Source organism: Rhinatrema bivittatum, chromosome 1 (genome assembly GCF_901001135.1).
Source record: "Rhinatrema bivittatum chromosome 1, aRhiBiv1.1, whole genome shotgun sequence".
NCBI classification, from domain to species: domain Eukaryota; kingdom Metazoa; phylum Chordata; class Amphibia; order Gymnophiona; family Rhinatrematidae; genus Rhinatrema; species Rhinatrema bivittatum.
In genome coordinates this window covers 159,831,044-159,856,850 of record NC_042615.1, presented here as the reverse complement: position 1 = coordinate 159,856,850, position 25,807 = coordinate 159,831,044, and the positions used below count along the sequence as shown (strand labels likewise).

Genomic DNA, 25,807 nt, shown 5'->3' with positions numbered 1-25,807 from the left:
CATTCTGAGGACATCCCGGGGTTTCCTTTGGGTACTGATGTCGTTAAATATGCTGCTTTTGCGGATGACCTTTTAGTGTTTATGTGTACCCCCAGGTCGTCTCTAGCCCACCTTGTGTGTTTTTTTCAGACATTTGGGGAATTTTCAGGGTACAAATTGAACATGGATAAATCTGAAGCATTGGCGTACCCGAGCTCCCTACAAGCACAATGGGGAGAGGGGTTCCCTTTAAAATGGGCTGAGGGTTCCTTCTGCTATTTAGGAATCCAAAACTCCTTACAACTACAACAGTTATATAATCTCAACATCGGTCCCTTAGTTCATATCACTAAGGAAAAATTGGCAGTCTGGCACTCCCTGCCTCTATCTCTAGGGGGAAGGTTTAATTTATTTAAGATGGTCCTATATCCTAAATGGCTATATGTCATCCAACTTTTACTTCTCCGTATATTGGGGAAGGACCTCCGTCAACTTGATAAATTGCTCAGCCATTTTCTCTGGTCGGGAAAGAAGGCCAGGGTGGCTTTGGCACGTTTGAAACTTCCATGGCATAGAGGGGGCATGGGCTTACCAGATTTGAAGGGATACAATTTGGTGAGTATCTTGTGCTTGGTGAGAGATTGGCTTTATGATGGTGCGACATTTATAGCACAAGATAGCGACTCCTTACTCATAAATCGCTTGAACCCTAAATATGTGTTGCATGCTCCCTCTGGTACCTTGTCTCCTTTGGTAGCCTCTAGCCCATTGATAGCCCCCCTTGAGATGGGCCTGGAGTATGTGCATGAAATGCCTGCAGCTAACTCTGACCTGTACACCCTTCTTACCCATTCAGGGGAATCAGGATTTCTCTCCGGGGAATCACTCCAAAAGGTTTCAACTAAGGGCTCAGAAAGGTCTTACACTTCTGTATCACGTTTTGGTGGGTGGGAGTACGATTCTTTCCCTGCATGAACTCCAACAGCAAAATGGGCTAAGCCAGGCAAATATTTTTCCCTATATGCAATTACAACACTATATTAGATCGCTCCCACAGAATGCATTGACAATGGGCGTAGTAAGCAAAATTGATGACTTTCTGCACTGTGACTGGCTGAAGGTATCTACTTCAGTCCTTTATAAAGAATGGTATTCATTGGAGCAGCAAGCTTGTGTGACAAGTCTTACGGATAAATGGAACTCTGAGGGTGGTTTTAGGCTTCCCCTCTGCATCATATCTAGCCTGTTATAAAAAGATCAAAGTACTATCTACAAATAGCAATTTACAGGAAATGCAGTTTAAATTTCTACATAGAGCATATTTCGCTCATAGCTGCATTTAAAGTGCATTTGACACCCTCAGCTTTATGTGCAAAATATTCCATAGAGCAGGGCACACTATCTCATGAATTCTGGTACTGTCCAGTTATTTCTCAATTTTGGGGCAAAATTATTAAATTTATTGCTCATTTAACAGGGATCTCCCTTCCACAATTCCAGAATTGATCTTATTTCATGTTGATCTGGTCCAGCTTGTGAAAAAAGATGCCCTCTGTCTCCTGGTCAGGAAATTCACCTTACAGGGTATCCACTCCATTTTGATAGTTTGGAAACAGCCCAGTCCCCCTTCTTATTGGCAATGGCATAACACCATACACAAAATGATGACAATGGAAACTATGGCTGTGCATTCCTCCTTTTTCAGAAAAGTGAAATTTTTTCTATTTGGGATCCATACCTACAGAATCTTCCTAGTAGAGCTCGTAGTTACATTTTAAGCAGCCTGTAATTACTGTGAATGTAAAGATACCCTCTCCAATTTTTTTATTTTTCTGTCCTTCTCTCTTTTTCGCATTTCCTGCTTGATGGGTGACGGGGGGGGGGGGGGGGGGGGGGGGGGGGGAGGGAGGTGGGCAGAGGTGCCCTACGATTTGGCTCTTTTTGCTTCCATGTTTGGTGTACCAGAACACGGTGCCAGACATGTGCTGTAACGGCGGGGATATGGACAGGAACCAGGGGGTATGTTTTTCTAAGGGATATTGCAATATGGAATTGCTCATTTCTGGACATTGGTCTAATGAACAACAGATGACATTGTACAGCATGTTGGTTGATATTGAAAACTGAAAAACTGTTACTGTATGTATGAACATTTAGTTTATTATTCCGTTAATAAACATACTTTACATAAAACTAATTGGAGAAAATTCTTTTTCACTCAACGCACAATTAAGCTTGTGCGTTGAGTGCAGTTAGTGTAGCTAGATTTAAAAAAAGATTTGGATAAGTTCTTGGAGGAGAAATCCATTAACTGCTATTAATCAAGCTGACTTATTGAATAGACACTGCTATTACTGGCATCAGTAGCATGGGATCTACATAGTGTTTGGGTACTTGCCAGGTGCTTGTGGCCTGAATTGGCCACTGTTGGAGACAGGATGCTGGGCTTGATGGACCCATGGTCTGACCCAATATGGCAATTTCTTATGTTAAGGATTTAAGAGTTGGCTGCAGGAAAGGTATCCCCCTTATCTTATCTCACAGCTCCAGCTATTGGATATGTGGCGGGTCTTACATCCTACTGAAAAAGATTTTACCCACATGTCCCGTGTTCATTCTACTTTATCTCGTATAGATTATTTTTTGCTCTCCCAGGATTTCTTATCACAGGTAGTAGAATATTAAGATTTTGGATCATGCCCCTATATGGGTGGAAATCTCTGGGTTGCGAATGGAAACATCTTCTGGGTCCTGGCGATTTCCCTATTACTTGGCTCATGATCAGGCCTTTCAAATGTACATTAAGCAGTGCTGGGCGGCTTTCTGAGTTTAATAATAACATTCATAGGGAATTCTCCCCAACTCTTATGTGGTATACTTCTAAAGCCGTGTTAGGGGGTGATATTTCGTATGATTTGGAATGAAGTCAGAGTACAAGGATCAGAAAGCAGAATGAAGTCAGAGTACAAGGATCAGAAAGCAGAGCCAAGCTCTGGCAACTAACTAACTATCAGACTACCTAGATATAAATGCAAATCTATAAAAACATGACAGCAGAAAAAGACCATATGGCCCATCAAATTGGACGAATTGGCAGACAATCTAGCTTTTCAATTCCCATCACTTCCTCAGAGATTCCCTGTATTTATCCTATGCTTTCTTGAATTCAGATACTGTTTTTGTCTCCACTGGAAGGCATTCCATTCCTTTCTGTAAAGAAATATTTTCTACTCACCCTCACCCCTTGACCCCTCATTTTAAAGCCTAGCCTCCTGTGCATGGAAACCTTTGAGATTTAAATTTCTCTAATCATATCTCTATCTCACCTTTCCTCTAGGGTATAAATGTTTAGATCTTTAAGTCTATCCTCAGATATTTTAGAAAGAAGACAACTGACCATTTTAGAAGCTACCCTCTGGACTGACTCCAACCAGTTTATATCTTTTTAGAGGAAACAAGATGGTCACAGGGGGAAGAGAGGGACACTGAGCTAGGAGGGCTGGATAGAAAGTCCAAAAGAACTCACAGCATAACCAGCAGGCTGGAAAAGAATCCAGTAACGGATCCTTACAGCTTGACTCCTGCAATAAATGCACCACCCTGGCAGTGGATCTTTTGCTCTCTACAGCCGAGTTCGCTTGGATCAGCCAATTATCCAGATATGGATGGAACAAAACTCCCTTCTCGACATACAGACACCACCTTCCAGCACCATTACCTTGGAAAATGTCCTTGATACTGTTGCCAGGCTGAACGGAAGAACTGCAAGTAACCACCCAAGAAGTGGAACCTTAGATACCATTGGTGTTTCTCTCTCATTGGGATATGGATAAAGGCCTCTCTCAGGTCCAAAGATTTCAAAAACTCTGTCACACCATTACCATGACTGACCTCAGAGTCACCACTGCAAAACTGGAATCCTTCAGTGCCCTTTGGACCTGTTCCAAGGGCAGAAGGGGCAAAAAGTTCCCTCTCTCTTCAGAACCACAAAACATATAGAATACCTTCCTTGTCCCCACTGTGACACTGGAACCAGTACAACCACTCCTAGCAACACAGTCTAGTGTTACCTACTTTGTTACCTTCTTAAGAGGAGAAAAATAGGGAGACACCATGAACTCGTCTGAAATAGACTAGGAAAATTCCAAGGCATAACTTTCTCTTTTTAATTCTAAAATCCACCTGTCTGTAGTAATCTAGATCCATCTCTAATATAACATGGACAGCTATCCGGCTATCTTTAGTTCTGGAGTATGGATCCCCACATCATTGTGAACCTCATGTACACTCAGAATTCCCATCTTTACCTCCTCTTATGCCACCTTGATATGTGGACACAACTTTCCCTAATCTATAATGTCTTAAGTCCCAAATCAAACTCCTAGGAGGCATACCCTGAGAAGCAACCTTTGACTTATCCTTGGAAGCTGGGGGGATTTAGACTCCTCAAATGCCTTAATTTCTCGAGATGCTCCCCAAACAGGAGTTCCAATTTAAAGGGGAAGATTGCCAGCCTAATTTGATTAGATGCAAAGTCTGCCATCTAGTTTCTCAACCAGAGCAGATGTCTAGCCACCACCATTGAAGGCTATGCTCTGTGTCAAAGCCATGACAAGATCATACAAAGCATCAGTCAAGAACGTAACTCTTGGTTTGCTGAGCCGATTCCTCAAATTCCACTCCAGAGGACTTCAATAAGCTCTTCAGTAGATGCTAAGACAGCCTCAATCCTGCCCTGGCCACTATGCTGCTACACACAACCTGCAATGTCAATGCAGAGATCTCAAAGACTTGCTTGAACAAGGCCTCAATCTTTCTGTCCTGGGGGGTCCTTGAGGGCTGCACCCCATTCCACTGGTATTGTGGTCTTCCTCGTGACCATGCATATCAAGACATCCACTTCTGGGGCCTTTAACATCTCTTTTTTGTCAGTTAAAAAGAGGATAAAGTTCTCCCATAGCCTTCTGTCTTAAACCATCCATCTAGAGAGTCTCATTCTGAGAAGATTAACTCTCTAATCACCTTGGGCAGTGGAAAGACCTTTGCTGGCAACCTCATGCCTGCCATGATAGGATCTTCTTCAGACTTTTCCTCTTCCCCTATAAATTCAGCAATGTTCTAAAGTTGCAATGAATGAGTAATTAAAGTTGACAGGTCCTATTTCATGAATAACTAGATTATAGCAGATTCCTTTTTTTCCCCTGAAGAAATATTTCCCTTCTTCCAATTTCTCTTCACTATCACCTCTGTGACCTTCTTTATCTCACATTTGCGAAAAACCTGACTGGGAGGATGACCCTGCCTCCTTTTCACCGTAAAGGAATATTCCCAGGGCTTAATTTGTACAAAAAAGAACTGTAACTGTGGAGGGCAGTGAAATGGGTAGGACTGGGGCCAGTTGTCCTCCACAAAGGGGTGTCCAGGGATGAGTATAATTCTCTTTCACATACACACATACCCAAACACATTCTTCACACACTCGATGAGCATTGGTAGGCAAAGGACAGCTGGGGGATGGGGATGCAGGATCACTGGGATAAGGAGGAGAAGGCAGATAGTGAGAATGGGCCTCTCTCTAACCCCCTCCTATCTGTCCTAGCGATTCTGATCCTCCATCCCCAGCCCTCCCATAAATTCCCCATGGTCCTAAAGCCCTTATGTTTAACCCCCTATTCTCTGGTGATCCTTGAGCCCTTCCTCTCCCAGGAAATTCACTTTCTCCAGCAACTCTCCTCCTCTCCATCCCTGGCCAGTAAAGCACAGGCCTTCTCTTCAAGCTAGAATCAGCTGGCTCAACTCTACTTTAAGGGGTGGGATGAGACTGGTGTGCACTCTCTGCTGTCCTCGGTCTTCTTGGACCAAGAATTCAAAAGCATGGCTTGCTCTTTGCCTCTTTGGGGGTGGAAAGAAGAGAGCAATGTCACATACTCTTCCCTCACTCACTCTCTCCTTTTTCCATCCCCACCATCACACCCAATCCTTTCTCCTCCCCTGTTGATCACTTCACTCAGACTACCCCCAACTCTGTTCATCTCACTCTCATCTCATAGTCCCTCTGATTCCCTCACTTACACCCTGCATCTCTGATCCCAACTCACTCTTCCCTCCTCTTCCCCACATAACCCACAGCCTCTCCGATCCCTTCACTCACTCTTTCATCCCACTCTCATCCCACCACTCATTCTCCTTCCCCTCCCTCCAAAACCATTTACTCACCCCCTTCCCCACATCTCCTCTCATTCTCTTGGCTCTTTTTACCATTAGCAGAGGCAGCAGGGCCTGGGTTGATAGTGTGATAAGCAGGAAGCCAACACACCTAGGGGTGGCAGAAGCAATGGGGCTGACAAGTATTCACTCCATGGTTTGTTTGGTTTTTTTTTTTTACCTTGGCTTTTGTCTCACAGCCTCCTAAACTGTGTTCAGAAATTATACAAAAATCAAAGCCATGTGACTGCCCTTGCCTCACAGTAAGCAGCTCCAATAATCTCTATTCTATTCTGCTTCCTTCAAGGGCTAGGGGGCCATAAACGATCCATGCAACAACTGGCTTTGTTCTGTTTCGCAACAACTGGCTTTGTTCTGTTTCAATTGATAAACACTTCCTGCTCTGCTTTCTCAGATCCCAGAAAAGAGGTGGTAGAATACTTTTTAAGCCCTCAGTAATGGACACAAAATAGGGGATAAATTAGTATAAGTTTGAAAGTTATGAGCAGTATTGCCATTCAACAAGGCCAGGATTGAAGTCTTGACAATTGGCACTCCTGCTTACAAGTCTCAAACTTGTGCTAATTGCTAATTGTCTGTTGTTTGCTTTGCAGAGTCTTTTTCATTATCACCCCTTCCCCTTCTGTTCTCTGCAATACAGGAGAAGAGGTGGAAAGGAAGGTCTCAATTAGGGAACAGAGTGGCTTTTCTCTTCTCTGTGTGCTCCAAGCTCAATCCCTCCCTTTTCTTTCCCTGCAGGCTGCCTCGTAGGGAGAAGCAGGAGAAAAATACCCCAGCTGCTCTGCCTTTTAAGTCTGAAAAGAAGTGCTAAACTACAATCCTAACAGTTCCCCTACAGATTAAGCCCTGAATATTCCCCATCTTCCAATTTCTCCCCACTATCACCTCTACGACCTTCTTTCTCTCACCATTTAGACACATCTGACTGGAGGGATGTCCCTTCTTCCGGATTCCAGTCCTCCCTTGCCCCATACCCTTTTCTTAAAGGGATCAGTGGGCACCTCTCCATAAAGAAGGGAAGGCTTGGAGGAGGACACTGTATCACACACTGCCCAGAGCAAAACCTGATGCAGCCAGCTGAGGAACTCAGAAGGGAGAACTCAGCCAATAGGGAGGAGAAGCCAGAAGCCCAAAAGGAGGCAAGACCCCTGCAGGAGTTTGCAATGTTAACCCTGGGATCACATAAGATATCACCAAAAGCTCTTCCATATTTTTAGCGCTATGTGGTTCCAAGATGGCCACCATTCCTGCTGAGGCCATCAGTATGCTGGCAGGAACCCCTTTCACAGTTTACCCCTACTACCCCTGGCTATCAGGGTACCCTGGGCCACAGAATCTCACCATACAAACATCTCCCCTCATTCAGTGCAATTTTTATAACGACATTTCTCTGGATGCAGAACAGCAAGACCTGCACATGCTGCAAAGTGTGTTGCACTTCACATGCTTGGATGACCCAGCCATTGCTCCTTCCCCTCAGATCCTCACCACATGATTCTGACACAGATGGGATCTCCAGTTCTTCCTGAAGTCACAGCCCTTTACCGCTGCTGTCTATTAAGTTGAAGAACAGCTCTACATTTAACCTTTTCTTCTTTCAAAACTTTCGGGCTGATGCAATATCATGCACTGAGCTTAGTGCACAGGTTAATGAGCACTTGGACATGAGTTCTGGACATTTCACTGACACTGTCACTGAAAAGGACTAATTGCAAACAGTCCTGCTGGGGTGGGGTGGGGAGGGAGCTCTAGCGAGGGTGTTGTGGACGCACAGCCACTTCTCTTGGGTGCCTGATGCAGAGCGCTAGGGACAGATACATTATCCATTGTGCATCCCTTTTAGCATGGCAGCTAATTTGCGTATTGTATCAAGTGCCCAGGAAAAGTGTATGTGCGCGCATTCAAAAAAATGTGTGTCCACTTTGGATGCATGTTTTTTCGCGCACATGATATTGCATCGGCCTGAACATTAATCTGCTAGCAGCCAGCAATGGAACCTATAAAAGGCCTGTCAGGAAATGAACGGAGGCAAGGCTGAACGTGAGAAGAGAGTGGACAAAATGAGAGATTGGGGGGGGGGGGGGGGGGGGCGTGCAAGGAGAAAAAGATGACGGCAGAATAGAAAAAAGATAACCCCATGAAGAAAAATTATACTGATCATTCCCACCCCTGAAGCAGAGTTCAAGAGTTCTAGAAGCTGCTCGGGAGCCACAGTCCAGTTTACTGAGGCTAACCACGCCTCAGCTCACAGCACAGCCTGCATATTTACCATCTGAGAGAATACTGGCAGGCAAAGGTTAGCTCAGGACCCTACAAGGAACCTGCTGTTCTTTCTCCATTTACTGGTAGGAGAGCATAAACCCTTGCATCTGAAATGGTTGGCTGACTGAAGAGGAAGCAATTTTTGTGATTAGACTGGTGTGTATAATTTTAACCAGAGTGAGCAATATATGCTCTAACTGGCTAAAATTTAGCCTCACTCCGGAACACTTTCATAGACACCCTTTTTGTATAAGCAATGAATTGTGTGACAAAATTTAGGTGATCAGTGGAGGTATTTCAACATTATGTTTTGTGCCCGTAACTCAGAAAGTTACCCGCACAAAGCCTTCGGCATATCGACCTCCAATTTCGTTTCATTAAATTTATTAGCCACTTTTCACAAAGCAATGTACATCTTCTCAAATATATCTTAAAGCTCATAAAGGTCCATATTTAAAGGCTTTCTGTGGTAACTTTTGGAGGTGTTCCAGGGCTGTGGCTAAACTTTAGCTGATGAGCGTTAATATCAAGTGCTCTTCATTTAAAATTGCGCACACAAGTGTAGTCAGAAAAATCATTGTCTTAACTTTATCAAAGTTACGCATGTACCTTTATCACGTATATTCAGCAGCAGACTTATCTGTGCAAATCCTGCTGAACTGTGCATTTCACAATATTTATTAAATTCTTTACATCTCTATCAATAATGGAGCTTTGCACTCTTCACAGCAAATGTAAAAGCTTCCTTTGTTTTAATTGGTAGAAACTAAATATAGAGCTCTTTTGTACTGTCCCCTCTGCTTTGAAACACTTTGCCTTTATCCATTAGATTCATTTTCTAACCTTCAGAAAGATGTGCAAGCTTTTGCTTTTTGTTATAAACTTTGAATGATTATTTTTGCTCCGAAGTGTGTACATAATCCAGTTTTTTTTTCTAGTAATGAGCTGTTTTGCAGACATTTGCATGCAAGGTAGAGGAAAATTGGTTCTTACCTGCTGATTTTTGTTCCTGTAGTACCACAGATCAGTCCAGACTCCTGGGTTTTGCCTCTCTTCCAGCAGATGGAGACAGAGAAAGTTTTACTGAATCTGTCACTTAACCTAGTGTGCCAACTACAGTCCGTCAGTATTGACCTGTACCCAAGCCAAGATAGAAAATTATCCCAAAAACTCAACATAGCCTACCAAACATCTCCCGAACAAGCAGGAGAAGAAGAAACCACTAAATCTGAACAATTCTTATAACCATATAAATCAATATGAACAACCATCACCTGAGCTATAAAAATCCTTCAGATTATATACAAAAAACTTCAGATCGAGCAGACTCTCCAAACCCGGGCGGGATTCTGGACTGATCTGTAGTACCATAGGAACGAAAACTAGCAGGTAAGAACCAATTTTCCTTTCCCTGTATGTACCCAGATCAGTCCAGACTCCTGCGATGTAACAAAGCTTCCCTAAACCGGGTGGGACTGTGAGAGTCCTGCTCGAAGTACGCCTTCACCAAAACTGCTAGCCTCTGGCACCTGGACATCCAAATGATAATGCCTGGAGAAAGTGTGCAAAGACTTTCACATAGCCGCCCTACAAATTTCCTGAGGCGACACCAACTGACATTCAGCCCAGGAAGCAGCTTGTTACCTCGTCGAGTGAGCTCTCAGACCCTGAGGCACCAACTGAGCCATGCAAATATACGCTGAAACTATGGCCTCTTTCAGCCACTGTGCTATTGTAGCTTTCGAAGCTTTCTGCCCTTTCTTAGCACCATTCAAAAGGATGAAAAGATGATTGGAAACTCAGAAACTATTAGTGACTCCAGATACTGTAACAGTGCTTGCTTGGAAGGAAAGAAGGCACTGTATGCAATGAGACACCCGAATCAGTATACCTTAGAAAAGACTCCCTACATGAAAGGTCTTGCAGTTCTGAAATCCACCTAGCTGAACAAACTGCCACCAGAAAAACGACTTTTAAAGTAAGATCCTTTAAAGTCGCCCTGTGTAAATGTTCAAACGGCACCCCACACAAAGCTTTAAGAAGTTTAGGTGCCATGGAGGACATTTTTTGCACCAGGGGATGCAAATGGCTTGACCCCTCGCAAAAAACGTACCACTTCCAGATGCACATACAGAGGCATCCCATGCCTCTTGCCCTTAAAGGCAGCCACCTGGACCCTTAAGGAGTTAAAAGCCAAACCTTTTACCAAACCTTGTTGCAAAAAGGACAAAATGTGGGCGACTGAGGCTCAGAGTGGATCCATGTTGTGCTCCTTGCACCAAAACTCAAACACTTTCCACACCTGCACGTATGCCAAGGAAGTGGATCTTTTCCTTGCTTGCAGCGAAATAGTAACATCATCCTCTGAATATCCCTTTTCTCTCAGGCGCTTCCTCTCAAAAGCCAAGCCGCAAGAGAGAAGCGACTGGCCTGATCCAAAAATACAGGACCTTGACACAGCAGTTTGGGAAGATGAGCCAGATGTAGCGGGCTGTCCACTGCAAGATTGACTAAATCTGCAAACCACGGCTCACGTGGCCATTCTACAGCCACCAGAATTACATGCCCCGGATGAAGCTCTATCCTTTGCAAGATTTTGCCCACCAGTGGCCAAAGGTCGAACCAAGGCATTGACTCCTCCTGCCCGGTGCTCTCTTCTTTGACTGAAGAACCTTGGAGCCTTGGCATTCTTGCAAGCTGCCAGGAGATCCATGCACGGTACTCCCCACCTGCGACGACAACTCGCACTCCTTGGGATCCAACTGTTGGCGACTGAGGAAATCCGCCTGGACATTGTCCAACCCTGCTATGTGGGAAACTGCCAGTATCTCCAGGTGGCTCTCTGCCCAGTGCACTAACTCTTGGGCCTCCTGCGCCACTGTCTGACTCTTGATATTGCTCTGTCAGTTGATGTAAGCCACCGCTGTCACATTGTCCGACTAAACTCACTGGCTTGCCCTGAACCAGAGGCAAGAAGGCCTGCAACACTAGATGCACAGCTCTCATCTCTAGATGGTTGATGGACCAAGATGCCTCCTCCGGAGACCAGTGCCCCTGCGCCATTTGAGCCTGACACACAGCCCCCCCAACCGGATAGGCTGGTATCAGTTGGGACCACTATCCAATTCAGAACCTCCACATGGCTCAAATTGTCCCGACACAGCCACCAATCCAGACTCGACCTGGTGCTTTCCCTAAGAGGCAGCGGCAGATGAAATTGCTCCAACACTGGATTCCACCTGGAGAGCAAGGCTGACTGAAGTGGCCACATACGAGCTAACGCCCAAGGGACCAATTCCAAGGTGGAAGCCATAGACTCAAGAACCTGCAGATAATCCCAGACCTTGGGAACCACACTGCTTAGTAAACTGCCAATCTGACCCTGGATTTTGACAATCTGCTCCTTGGTAAGAAAAACCCTCCTGAGCCCGGCGTCAAAATGCGCTCCCAGAAATTCCAGAACCTGAGACTGTATTAACTAGCTCTTATGCAAATCCACAATCCAGCCCAGGGACTATAAGCACTGCAACACTACCGAAACCGCCCGATGACAAAGTTCCTCTAACTTTGTGTGAATTAACCAGTCCTCCAAATACGGGCGATTCGGGTGAACCAGGATGCCCTGCTGCCGAAGAGCTGCTGCCACATCGACCAACACCTTAGTAAAAGGTCCTTGGTGCCGCTGCCAACCCAAAAGACAGAGCGCAAAACTGAAAATGATCCAAGAGGATCATGAACCTGAGAAACATTTGATGTTCCGGACGAATTGGGATGTGGAGATAGGCCTCGGACAAATCTAGAGAAGCAAAAAATTCCCCTTGGTGCACAGCATCAATCATAGACCTCAACGTTTCCATCCGAAAACGCGGTACTTTGAGCGCTAGATTCACCCTCTTTAAATACAGGATTGGCTGAAAAGCGCCTTCCTTCTTTGGGACTACAAAATAAATGGAAACCTTCCTGCTCTTCAATTGGTAATGGTACGATGACCCCCAACCAATGGAGGAGGCTGACAGTGTCTCGAACTACCTACCTTTTCTGCTCGTAAGAGGAAAGGGACCTTATGCTTAAATCTTTTAGTGGCCGAGCAAATTCTAAAGCATAATCGTGTTTTATTACACTTAGGACCCACTGATCCAACATGATCTTGACCCACTCCTCGAGAAAGGATGTTAACCGATCTCCGATTCTCGAAATGGAAGAGTGGGCCGGCCTCGTTTCATTGGGAGGACTTGGAATCGGAGGTTCCCTGAACAGAACCATTTTGACTGGTCTGCGGCCTCGAAAGGACTGACCCCAAGACTGCTGTCTCCCGGCACCTTGTCTCTGACCTCCTCCCGAAGGACGAGACTGCCCGAGATGCTGGTTGGATCAAAAATGAGCCCGTGCCGAAGAGAAACCTCTGCCGACCTTTGGCTTGTCCTCTGGCAGCTTGTGCTCTTTAGTCTCTCCGAGAGGTTTCACAAGCTGTTCCAAATCCTCACCAAAAAGCAGTTTCTCCTTAAATTGAAGTGATCCCAGCTGAGACTTAGATGAAACGTCCGCAGACCAGTTCCTTAACCACAGATGTCTTCTGGCGGAGATCGCGGACATTATAGAGTGAGAGGAAGTGTGTATGAGATCATACAAGGCATCAGCCCCTAGGCCACAATGGCTTCCACCTCTCAGCCTGCTTCGGAATCTCCAGAGTCAACGATTTGTCGGACTGCAATTGCTGAACCAAGTGCAGACTGGCCTGAAGCATAAAACTGCTACATACAGTAACACGAATGCCCAACGCCAACACCTCAAATATCTTAAGGTATACCTCTAACTTCCTATCCTGCATATCTTTAAGTGCCTCTGATCCCACCACTGGAATTGTGTTCGTCTTAGTCACTGCGGAAACTGAAGCATCAACCTTCGGCATCCACAAAAGATCCAAATTCTCTTCCAGCAGCGGATACAGCTTCTCCATGGCTCTGTCAACCTTCAAGCCTGTATCTGGAGACTCCCACTCCCGAAGCACTAACTCATTCACTGACTATTTCTTTTATTTTTGGATTTTATATACCGGATGTTCCTGTATAATATACATATCACACCGGTTTACAAGGAAAAAACTATCGCCTCGGCGGTTTACATTGAACAGTTAAACAATTAACAATTAATTATTGCTGAACAGTTAAACAAAGAAAACATGAAGGCGCAAGGAAAGGAAAAGGTCTGGTTGGCCCCCTTAAGCCCCGCATAACTGGATCCACTCCCTCATGGTCCAAATCAGCCTGGGGTTCTTTAATGCCTAGCTCATTTAAAACAGCTGGTATTAAGGGCCACAATTCCTCCCAGCAAAAAAGACGGACTACCTTCGGATCATCTCTCTCCACCAAGGGTGCTTGATCCCTTGTGTCATCAGGGTCCATGCTGTCCAAATGAGGATCTAACTTCAGGGGATCATCAGCTTCTGAGCTCTCTGAGGCATTATCAGCGGTCCCCTGGGGTAACTGACACTGCAGCTCTCTCCAGACTCTGGTTGCCCCACCAGATAATGAAGAACACGGTCTCTTGGCCATAACTGACTCCTGCAGGTCCAGCGCTTTCAGAGAGAGATGTCCAGCTGCCCTTTTTGCTAGAAATGATTTGTGCATTAGCAAAACAAAATCCTAGGAAAAATCCCCTGCTTCTTCTGGATCCAGCTCCAGGAGGTCTTCCTCCTCTTCCCCCAACAGAAGATCCCAAGGTTCCCTGGGCTCTGAGGGTCTCTGATCTGCTGGCGACAGCAGCAGGGGCAGGGCAGCATCTTTGCAGGCCCTATCAGTCATGGTGGCAAAAAAAAGACAAAATGGCTATCATTCCTGCTGAAATCGGGTAGGCACTATCAGGCTTGCTCGGCTCCCCCGGTGCTGCCCATGGAGGATCGTTGAATTTCCGAGGCTCCCCGACTGCTCCACATGCTGCCTTCCCCCAGAGATGCACCAGGAGCAAGTGCCGGCAAGGGAGAGGCATGCATGTGTCCCCAAATGCCACACACTGCCTGCCACGTGGCAGAACGCCGCTCTGAGTTAACCTCGCTGCTGGAAGCCGACCTCAAGTGCTCCCTGAAACTGGGCAGACCCAGGGGTTTCCAACCCTTCCCGCTCATCCGCTCCTCTACCTGAAAGGATGGCCCCACCAGGACTTACCTACATTCAGGGAGGGCTAAGTAGTAATTGTAACCTTAAAACTACTTTTGAAATCTTTTTAACTTTTCTTCTTTTTTTTTTTTTTCTCAGGCTGCAGGATTTGCACCACCTTCTATCTGCTGGAGACAGAGAAATACTGATGGACTGCAGGTGACATACTAGGTTAAGTATAAACAAAAAACGATAGATGCCGAATGTCCTTTTACAATCTTTAATATGGTGGAGACGTATTAAAATGCTCGACTCTGGCCGAGTTTCGCCACTGCTCAAGTGGCTACCTCAGGGGCTACAATTAAATGATATAAATAAATAAATACATATCAATACTCACAACAAATAAATAAAAATATAACTAAAATACATAACTCAAATCAATAAAAGACAAATATACACAAAGACTTAAAATATTACAATTAAAATGGTGAAAAATGTAAAACAAGAGCATAAAAATAATATAAAACTCAGAAATAATGTGACTAAATGAGAGGGGGTAAAATTATGAAAGCTATATGAATTTTCCTCATGCACACTCGCAAAAAAGCTTAATTATGAAAATTTAAAAATGAAAAAGTTCTATTATTTTTAATTAATAAGACCCGCATCCTTATCAAGGGCTCAAAATAAACATATATTCTAATATTTGTTCTCAAAAAAGTTTTTTGTTAGCAAAAATATTTTTTTGTGTAATTACCTTTAGCTTCAGGACTCAAGCACAGCTTATTCGTGTGGTCATATTTAACGCAACTAATGGTCAGTAAAGCATCTACAATTGGAGCCGGTCTGTAAAACAATTTATTAAGTGTGACTGTGTAGACATATTTTCATAAATATGTAACTGGGTATGACTCAAGACTATATATCACCTATGTAGAGTACAAGTGTTAAATGAATACACCATTAAAGCAGTTCATCAGACCTTATATTGAAAAAAAGTTTTTTAGAATGCAGTGAAAAAAAAAATAAGATTCATTATTTTTTTTATTATTTCTTTAAAACCATTCGTGAGTAGCTGTCAATATTTAAATTCAATCAAGAACACAACGCTTCACTGTATTATGAGTGGTATTGCAGCAACCAGCATTTTTTACCAAAAGCCAAAATTTATTCTGTCTTTTATTGATTTGAGTTATGTATTTGAGTTATATTTTTATTTATTTGTTGTGAGTATTGATATATATGTATGTATTTATTTATTTATGTCATTTAATTGTAGCCCCTGATGCAGCCACTTAAACAGTGGCGAAACTCGACCAGTGTCGGGCATTTTAATACGTCTCCACCATACTAAAGATTTAAAAAGAACATTCAGCATCTTTTTTTTTTTTGTTTATACCATTACGGCTTTATAGATCACCTCCCTTCTTGCTTTTTTGCTCCATACTAGGTTAAGTGACAGTGTCTTCATAGGCTGGAAGGGAGGCAAAACTCAGGAGGCTGGACTGATTTGGTTACGTACAGGGAACTTGTTAGCACTTTTGAAATATTAAAGGTAAAATAACATGTGGTATTTGAAACTATGGGTTACTGCTGCATTAAAGGAATGTGTTACTACAGTGTTAAAGCATTTACTGCGTGGTAAACCCTAACGCAGCCTAATAAATATATCGCTATGTTATCTGAATAACTTTAGCACTGAATGAAAGAAGCTCTATGTTAGCCGGATATACTTATCCAGCTAACTTTAAAATATCCAAAGTTAGCTGGATAAGTATATTGGGCTAATTTTACAATTTTGCGAGCAGCTAAAAATGGACCTCAATATATACAAATCAACTTATTAAATTAAGCATAGGGAGTATGCTTAGCAGCAACATATCACCAAGTACACATTTCAAAATCTGGCAAAAAACATCATGCAATAAAACCATTGGCTTAGTCAACAATGAAGATCTGCTGAAACAGTCATGCTTTCATAGTGCAGCTGAACTCAAAAGAGTTTTGATCTCAATCTAATTTCCTTGGTAGTGAGTTTCACAATTGGGGTGCTATTACTGAGAAGGTCCTCTCTTGATTTCCTACTAATCTTACCTGCACATCTGAAAGAACAAGTAAAAGACTATCCTATGAAGATCTCAGTAGGTTACAGGGTTCATAGAGTACTAAAGCTCTTGTGGATAGTCAGAGTTAATACCTGTCTTAGCTTTAAAGGTGAAATTTGAACTTACTTGTTAATTTCATTTTCTTTAGTCCTGCCAGACCAGTGGCTTATATGGCCCTTGCTAGTAGATGGAGACAAAGTAAAAAAGCTCAAAGCTAACTTCACTCCCCCATAAGGATCTGGTGCTGCTTTCAATGTTTCAGTATCCTATGTCAAAGTTAAGACAACTGAAGGCAATTATTTGTTTTGGTTTCCAAATCACTACTACAACCAAAACCTGATGCAACCAAGAAACTTCACTCCATGGTCAGTAACCTTAGCAACAGATAACCCCTACACAAAGGTCATGCCAATTAACTTCAGAGTGGGCAGAATGTATGTACTTCAATTTTTTTTTTTTTTTTAACTGGTTAAACTAAGATACCTTGATTTTTGTGCCTTCTGGACTGGTCTGGCAGGACGAAAGGAAATGAACAGGTAAGTTCAAATTTCACCTTATTGTCTATATCAGACTAGTCCAGACAAGTGCAATGTACCCAAGCTCCACCCAGATTGGGCAGGAGTAGCCCACAAGATTCTTGCATCCAAGGCGTAGCCTTTCCAGGTTTGCACCTCCACATTGAAGTGCTTAGAGCAGGGATGCAAAGAATACAAGAGTGCTCCCCTGCCTTTATACTCTAGAAAGATAGGTTTTGATTTTATCTAGTAGGAGTCCCGCACCCTCATTAAATGGGCTCAACATTCCACTGGGATCTGCAAACTCTTGCTTGAGCAGGTTGAAGTGCTCATTTCCTTGATTCTTCCTGAAATCACTGCCTTAGAAATTACTGTGCTTTAATATGATACATCAAAGACTTATCCAAGAAAAAACGGACTAAATAATAGCCATCCCTGTTGTGGCCTACACAGCCAGATGTTTTCACAGTCCTAAATGAGAAAAGCCCAATTTTGACAGAAGTGAAACACTACTTTAGAAGAGGGATAGTCTGGATGCAGAAATACCCTTTCCTTTAAAATTAGCTTACTGCTCCCTGTGGCCACCAAGACGACAGACTTCAACAAGACTCAAAGAGACACCTTATGAGGTCTGAGAGGGAGACCAGATCCTTTCAAAACTAAGCTCAGATTACAAGTCAAGTAGACCTTCTGCAGTACAGAACTTGCGCTCTTGACTCCTTGGAAGAAAGTATCCCATCTGAGAGAGAAGCGAGAGAGCTTCCATAACTGAGTCCCTTGCAGCATGCTAGAGCTGGTCTCAGCCCTCTGAAAGACATGGAATTATACCTTCACATTCCAGTATCCTCTGGCGGAAAGACAAGATTGAAAGACTGGATCCCTCAAAGAGAAATATTGTCTCCTCCGTAAACTGACCTCATAGAGGCTCTCCAAAGTCTAAATCAGGTCTGCCACATGGTTTTCTTTCATACTACTGAAGCAACACCTGATACTAGGTATCCTCCTTATGTAGCCTGGATCTTTGAACAGCCAAGGTTGTAAAAGAAAATGGAAGGGATCATCTAGGGAAGAAACCTCAGATCAAGGGAAAAGGTGAAGAAGCATCCCTGCCTGCACTTTCAGAATTTGGCCTAGGGAATATCCAAGTTTTTGGCAGGAACACACACTAGACTGGATACTGGTCATTATTCTACAAAGATATCCAAACCCCCAGGCTCCTGTTTTCCTTTTTCAGCTGAAGAACTTGCTTGTCTTGGATTTTTACTGGGCTGATCTGAAATTCACTCACATTGGTACCCCATCTGACCAATGTGAGTGGATGATATGGTGATGTGAGCTGTTGCTAGGTCCTGTAGAGGAACTCCATTCCAGACCAAATCTGACTTACTTACCAGGTTACCCGAGGGCTACTAGATTCCCTCAGTTTGTTCACATCAGCTAATAGCATTACCTCTATTGCTGCTATCCAGGCTGTCTTTATCCCCGAGCTAAAGGCTAGGATTTCTGGAGTGCTAGACCTGATTCTCCACTAGGACTCCTGTCCCCTCTTCGGTTGTCCTGAATCATAACTCTCCTCTTAACCCATAAAATTTATGTCTACAATGAGAAATAACCATGAAGGAGACTGCAAATCTATTCCCTACAAGAGACAACTATGAAAAGCCACTTGTTCAGGCTCCTAACCTCCCAAGAAAGAGGAAAGGTAGCCGTACACCACTGGACTATTTGAAATCACCTGGAGAGGAGTGAGAATTGAGTGAAATGCATATGGGTCTGTGCCCAAAGTACTATATGAAGACACCTTGCCCTGGAGTCTAGAATCTACAAAATAGCCATACCTAGGGAGAACATGGAAAAAGGATATCTGGGCACCTGGAATAAAGCTTTCATTCCCTGAAGTTCAAGGCCATAAGGCCACTTTCTTCTTTGGATAAGAGAAAGCTTCTCTATATGCCAGAGAATGGGAAGGACTAATTGCTGTTCCAGATAATCAGTTAGCCTAGGGCAGTGATGGCAAACTTCAATCCTCAAGTGCCACAAACAGGCCAGGTTTTCAGGATATCCACAATGAATATGCATGGAATAGATTTGCATACAATGGAGGCAGTGCATGCAACCTGGTGGGAAAGCAGAATCAGTCCCACCAGGTTCATCACTCAGAATGCTCGCCCCCCCCCCCCCCCCAACTCAGCCTGTGCGCCATTGGAAAATTGGCCCTAAAGCCTTCCCGAAGCAGCCCACTTGTAGATGCAGCACCAATCTACATGTCTGCACCATATTCTGGAGACAGAGAAATACTGAAGAGCTGAAGGCAGCACAAGACCCATATAGGAGGGAGTGAAGTCAGCTATGAGCTTTTTTTTCTCTGTCTCCATCTGCTGGGAGTGGGAACATAACCCTTGCCTGGTCTGGACTGCTCTGGCATGGATGATAAGGAACGTAAGCATAAGTAACAAATTGGGAGCAATAAACAGGCAACCTGCGCAGGCCCTGGGAAACAGGGATAAAGCAAATGTTGCTTACCTGTAACAGATGTTCTCACAGGACAGCAGGATGTTAGTCCTCACATATGGGTGACATCACAGGATGGAGCCCAACCACGGAAAACTTCTGTCAAAGTTTCCAGAACTTTGACTGGCCCCTTCTGGGCATGCCCAGCTTGGCACTAACCCTGCAGCCAGCAGGGGTCCCCCTTCAGTCTTATTTGAAAGCTACAGGCAGTGCCGAAAAATGAAACAAAACCTTATGAACCCAACACTGCAGGGAGGCAGGCGGGTTTCGTGAGGACTACCATCCTGCTATCCTGTGAGAACACCTGTTACAGGTAAGCAACATTTGCTTTCTCACAGGACAAGCAGGATGGTAGTCCTCACATATGGGTGAGTACCGAGCTGAGGATGTCCGAACTTGCACCAAATGTACCCAAAGGTGTGCAACAGGCACAATAACTGGGGTGGAATTTGGGAGAGGGCATCCTGAACCCCACCTGGCAGGCGGAAGGGTGTAGGTACGTCACGTTGTAAATAAGTTGCGAAGGACAGACTGGCCGAAGATGGAATCTTGTCTTCCGGCTTTGTCCAAGCAATAGTGGGCTGCAAAGGTGTGGAGAAAACTCCAGATGGCAGCCCTGCAAATGTCAGGAAGTGGCACCAATCGTAGGTGTGCTACTGAAGTCGCCATGGCCCTCACATAGTGTGCTTTAACACGGTCTTGAAATGGAATGCCCGCTTGCTGATAGCAAAAGGATATGAAGTCCGCCAACTAGGAGGAGAGAGTTTGCTTACCCACAGACTTTCCCAACTTGTTAGGATGGAAAGAGACTAACAATTGAGTGCTTTCTCTGTGGGCAGCTGTATGGTCTAGGTAAAACACTAGAGCCCGTTTACAGTCAAGGGTATGCAGAGCCTGTTCTCCTGGGTTGGTATGGGGCCTGGGAAAAAAGGTAGGTAATATGATGGACTGGTTTAGATGAAAATCCAAGACAACCTTAGGTAAGAATTTAGGGTGAGTGCGGCGTACCGCCTGGTCCTGCAGAAGTTTAGTGTAAGGCGGATAGGTAACTAGAGCCTGCAATTCACTAACTCTGTGAGCTGATGTGATAGCCAAAAGGAAAATCACTTTCCATGTGAGATATCGAAGTTCACAAGAGTGAAGAGGCTTGAAAGGAGGTTTCATGAGCCGACTGAGAACCAGATTAAGATCCCAAGAAGGGGCCGGAGGACGTAATGGAGGCTTGATGTGGAGCAAGCCTTTTAAAAAGCGTGTTACAAGGGGTTGTACTGATAAAGGGATATCCCCGATACCTTTATGGAAGACGGCTACTGCACTGACATGCATTCTGATAGAAGAGGTCTTTAGACCTGATTCTGACAAATGCCAAAGATAGTCCAGAAACTTCGGGATTGGACAGGAAAAGGGGTCAAGGGACTGAGAAGAGCACCATGACGTGAACCTTTTCCATTTGTAAGAGTAAGATTTTCTCGTGGAAGGATTTTGTGAAGCAATCAAGACACGGAAAACTGGATCTGAAAGGTTAAGTGGTTGAAGGATTAACCTTTCAACATCCATGCCGTCAAGGACAAGGCTAGAAGATTGGGATGGCGTAGGCACCCGTCGTTTTGAGTGATCAGGAGCGGGTCCCTTTCCCAAGGGAATGTGCCTGCGGATAGAGAGATCCTGAAGAATTGGAAACCACTCTTGGCGTGGCCAGTGAGGTGCTATTATCAGGATCATGGTTCCCTTGTCCTGACGTAACTTCACGAAAGTCTTCGAGAGAAGAGGAAGTGGAGGGAATGCATAAAGCAGACCGGTTGCCCATGAGAGGGAGAATGCGTCTCTGGACTGAGAGTGTTCGTTGCGAATGAGAGCGCAGTAGTTGTCCACTTTGAGGTTCTGAGGGGACGCAAAGAGGTCTAATCTGAGGATATCCCCATTGTTGGAAGATGGAGTTCACTACCAAGGGTTTGAGAAATCACTCGTGCGGTTGAAAGACGCGACTCAGCTTGTCTGCCAGCACATTGTCCACTCCCGGCAAGTAGGTGGCCCTGAGGTGCATCGCATGGGAGAGGGCTTCCGCCCAAATCTGCGCAGCTTCCTGACACAGAAGGAAGGAGCCTGTGCCTCCCTGCTTGTTGATGTACCACATAGCCACCTGGTTGTCCGTCTGAATTAGGATTACCTGATTTGACAGGCGATCCTGAAAGGTCCTGAGAGCATATCTTATTGCTCGAAATTCCAGTAAATTTATTTGGTGTTTGGCTTCCTCTGGAGACCAAGAGCCTTGTGTCTGCAGATCGGCTATGTGGGCTCCCCACCCGAGGTTGGAAGCGTCGGTGGTGAGAATGATTTGAGGATTCGGAACCTGGAAGGACAATCCCTGGAGGAGATTGGTCTGATTTTTCCACCAGGCGAGGGACAGAAGGAGTGAGTCGGTGACGTGGACAATGGTCGACAGAGGCTGAACAGCTTGAGTCCCTTGAGACCTCAGAGTCCAGTGCATGAGTTTCATGGCCGAGTGGGCCATTGGTGTGACATGGACTGAGGACGCCATGTGTCCCAGGAGGACGAGAAACTGGCGTGCAGTCACATGGTGTTGAGACTGTAGTTGGTGAGCAAGAGACACGAGAGTCAGTGCTTGTGGTCGAGGCAGGAAAGCCTTTGCCTGTAAGGTGTCCAAGTCTGCCCCAATGAACGATAAGGTTTGAGATGGGACTAAGTAGGATTTGTCGTTGTTGACGAGAAACCCTAACGAAATTAGTGTGTAAGGTTAGACTGAGGGACGACAGAGTAGCTTGCTGAGTGGAAGCCCTGATTAACCAGTCGTCCAGATAGGGGTAGACGTGAACCCCTTGTGTCCTGAGGAATGCTGCGATGACTATGAGGCATTTTGTAAAGACTCGTGGAGCCGATGCTAGGCCGAACGGAAGCACTCGGTATTGATAGTGCTTGAGGCCTACTAGGAATCTCAGGTATTTGCAATAAGCTGGACTTATCGCAATATGAGTGTATGCGTCCTGGAGGTCCAGAGAGCAGAGCCAGTCTCCTCTTTGTAAAAGAGGTAGAAGCGAGCCCAAGGTGACCATCTTGAACTTTTCTCGCTGGAGGTACTTGTTGAGGGCCCATAGATCTAGAATAGGACGGACGCCCCCCGATTTTTTGGGGATTAGAAAGTACCAGGAATAGAACCCTAGGTCTTGCTGAGAGTGTGGAACGGGTTCTATTGCTCTTGACTGGAGGAGGAGGGAGACCTCTTGATCCAGAAGAATGGCGTGGTCGGATGTTCTCCACGTCTGCAGAGGTGGGGAGTTCGGTGGCAGGGCGAGAATGTTCAGATGGTAACCCTGAGCAATGATTGCCAATACCCATTGTTCAGATGTGATTGAATGCCACATGTTGTGGAAGTGGCACAGTCGACCTCCCACTGGTATGTGCGGCAGAGGAATCTGGTTGCTGCTCTCCAAGTGGAAGTCAAAAACCTGAAGCAGGCCCCGGCTGGGGAGCGGCTTGTGGTTTTTGTTTTCGGGTTTTGGCGAGACTGAGGTTTTTGATAAGGTCTCATAGCAAGGGATCTGGCTGGTGGCGGGTACGACTTTCTTGGACGGGAGAACGACTTCTTAGAGTCCTTTCTAAAGGGCTGCTTTGAGGAGAAGTTGGAAGGCATCGAAGAGAGCTGTTTAAGGTTCTCATGATGGTCTTTTAATTCGGCCACTGTCCGTTGGATCTGTTCGCCGAACAGATTATATCTTACACAAGGCAAGCTGGACAACCGGTCTTGCATTTCTGGGCGAAGGTCAGAAGACTTGAGCCAGGCCCACCGTCTCGCCGAAATAGCAGCTGCAGACACTCTGGTAGAGGTGTCAAAAATGTCATAAGATGTTCTGATCTCATGCTTGCCTGCCTCAAAACCTTTGCTTACAAGGGTTTGTAGTTGGTCTTGGAATTGCTGAGGCAGGGAGTCTGAGAAGTCCTGTATCTGCTTAAAGACGACCCTGTTATATTGGGTCATATAAAGCTGATAGGCAGCAATTCGGGAGATGAACATAGCCCCTTGGAATACTCGGTGACCAATGTTGTCTAGGAATTTCTGCTCCTTACCAGGAGGAGTAGATGAGTGAGGTTTTGACCTTTTTGCCCTCTTTTGTGCAGACTCTACCACGACCGAGTGGTGATCAAGCTGTGACTTCTGAAAACCTGGGGCTGACTGTATTAAAAATAAGTAGTGTCAGCTTTCCTGTGTATTAGAGCAATTGTTCCTGGATTTTTCCAGTTCTTTTTGAGGAGATCAAGAAGGACCTGGTGGACGGGAATAAAGGTTATTAAATTGGGGGCATCCAGGAATTGGAGCAACTCCATCATCTGGTGCCTATCATCCTGTTCCGTCTGCAATTGAAAAGGAACCAATTCAGTCATTTCCTTCACAAAGTTGATAAATGAGAGGGCCTCTGGAGGAGAACGTTTTCTACTCTCAGCGGGTGAAGGTGGTGAAGATAAGTCATCGGTGTCTGATGAGGTATCATAAGGATCAACACCCTTTCCTCTAGGAAGTAGAGAGGAACAGGGTGGTTGGATACCTGAAGGTCCTGGTCTAGGCTCCGAAGGAATCGGAGGAATTATCGGAGGCACCGACAATGGCATCGAAGGCACCGGTATAGGCATCGACGGTTGACTCTGTGGTGCTGATGGACGTATCGGCACCAATGGTTGGATCGGTGGCAAGGGACGTATAGGCATCAATGGCTGAGGCATAATTCTGGATGGAGGAATGCAGAATGGTGTTTCTCCTCCCGATGACGCTGTCAGTGGGGAGGACATCGGAGCCATCGGAGACCGGGATCCATCGATGGAAAAGCGGACATTAGGGCTTCCATCCTGGATAGCAGCAGTGCCGGAATCGGGTCGATGATCGATTCCACAGTCGGTGCCGGTGTTGGAGGAACCTGAAGACATTGCATCGCCTTGTCGATGGCCTCCTGAACTATCCGGTCCAGTTCTTCTCAGAGACCCGGAGCAAGTAACCCCAGCTCCGGAACAGAAGGAGGAGGCAGAGGCATAGCTGGAGGGACCACCGTTAAAGGCGGAGTCGCGGCTCCCGATCCCCGATTGGGTGAGGGTTGCCTCGGAGAACCGGTCGCAGGAATGGTCGGTGCCTTTCTTGGACGGGGCTTTTTCGACAGCGGCTCGGACGATGGTGAGGTCGATGATTTCGCTCCCTCGATGGTCCGAGTCTTCGGTGTTGATGGCGATGTTTGTCCCTTCGATCCCCTCGATCCTGAGGGGGAGTAGAGGGTGTCGATGACTGAGAGGTCGTCGATGCCGGTCGGTCACTGGTCGATGCTGGTGTGAAGTCGACGGTGCCGGTTCCGACGACGTCTATGCAATGGACGGAGTCGGGGTTTGAGCACGGAAGATAAGTTCCATCTTCTCCATTCTGGCCTTGCGACCCTTCGGTGTCATTAAGGCACATTTGGTGCAGGTCAAGACATCGTACTCGCGTCCTAAACACATTACACAGACCTTATGGGGGGTCTGTGGTAGACATGGTGCGGGTACAGTCCGGGCACAGACGAAACCCTGACACCATGGCAAAAATTTAGCCGCGGTACGGTCGACGGCCAGTAGGCCCCGAAGGCCAAACTCGATGGTGACGGGAAACGGGTAAAAACTTACCGGAGTACCGCGGACTGAGAAAAGTTAGAGGAGGGACCCCTGTGGGGCAATTTAACTTGTAGTAATTCCGTGAGGAAAATTCCTGTCAGGAATCTCTTCAGAGCTCCTTTACCGCGAGGCTACTGCTGCGCGGAAAAAAGAAGACTGAAGGGGGACCCCTGCTGGTTGCAGGGTTAGTGCCATGCTGGGCATGCTGCCATGCTGGGCATGCCCAGTAGGGGCCAGTCAAAGTTCTGGAAACTTTGACAGTTTTCCGTGATTAGGCTCCATCCTGTGATGTCACTCATATGTGAGGACTACCATCCTGCTTGTCCTGTGAGAGTATGATTTCTCTATAGAATATAGAAACTTTATACAGTATCACCTTACACAGCATTCTGCAGCAATTATTCTTTTATTCTTAGCATAGCAAAATTGTTAAATATTCAGTCTTTACTTCAGCTACAATGTCAGAGATTAC

The 25,807-nt window shown here is 45.4% G+C and overlaps 1 protein-coding gene across 2 annotated transcripts in view; it reads right to left on the bottom strand.

Annotated features, from left to right (window-relative positions):
- Window positions 1–25,807, bottom strand: part of PDS5A (PDS5 cohesin associated factor A) — a 734,756-nt gene that overhangs the window by 131,299 nt on the left and 577,650 nt on the right. The gene's annotated exons all lie outside the window — the stretch shown is intronic.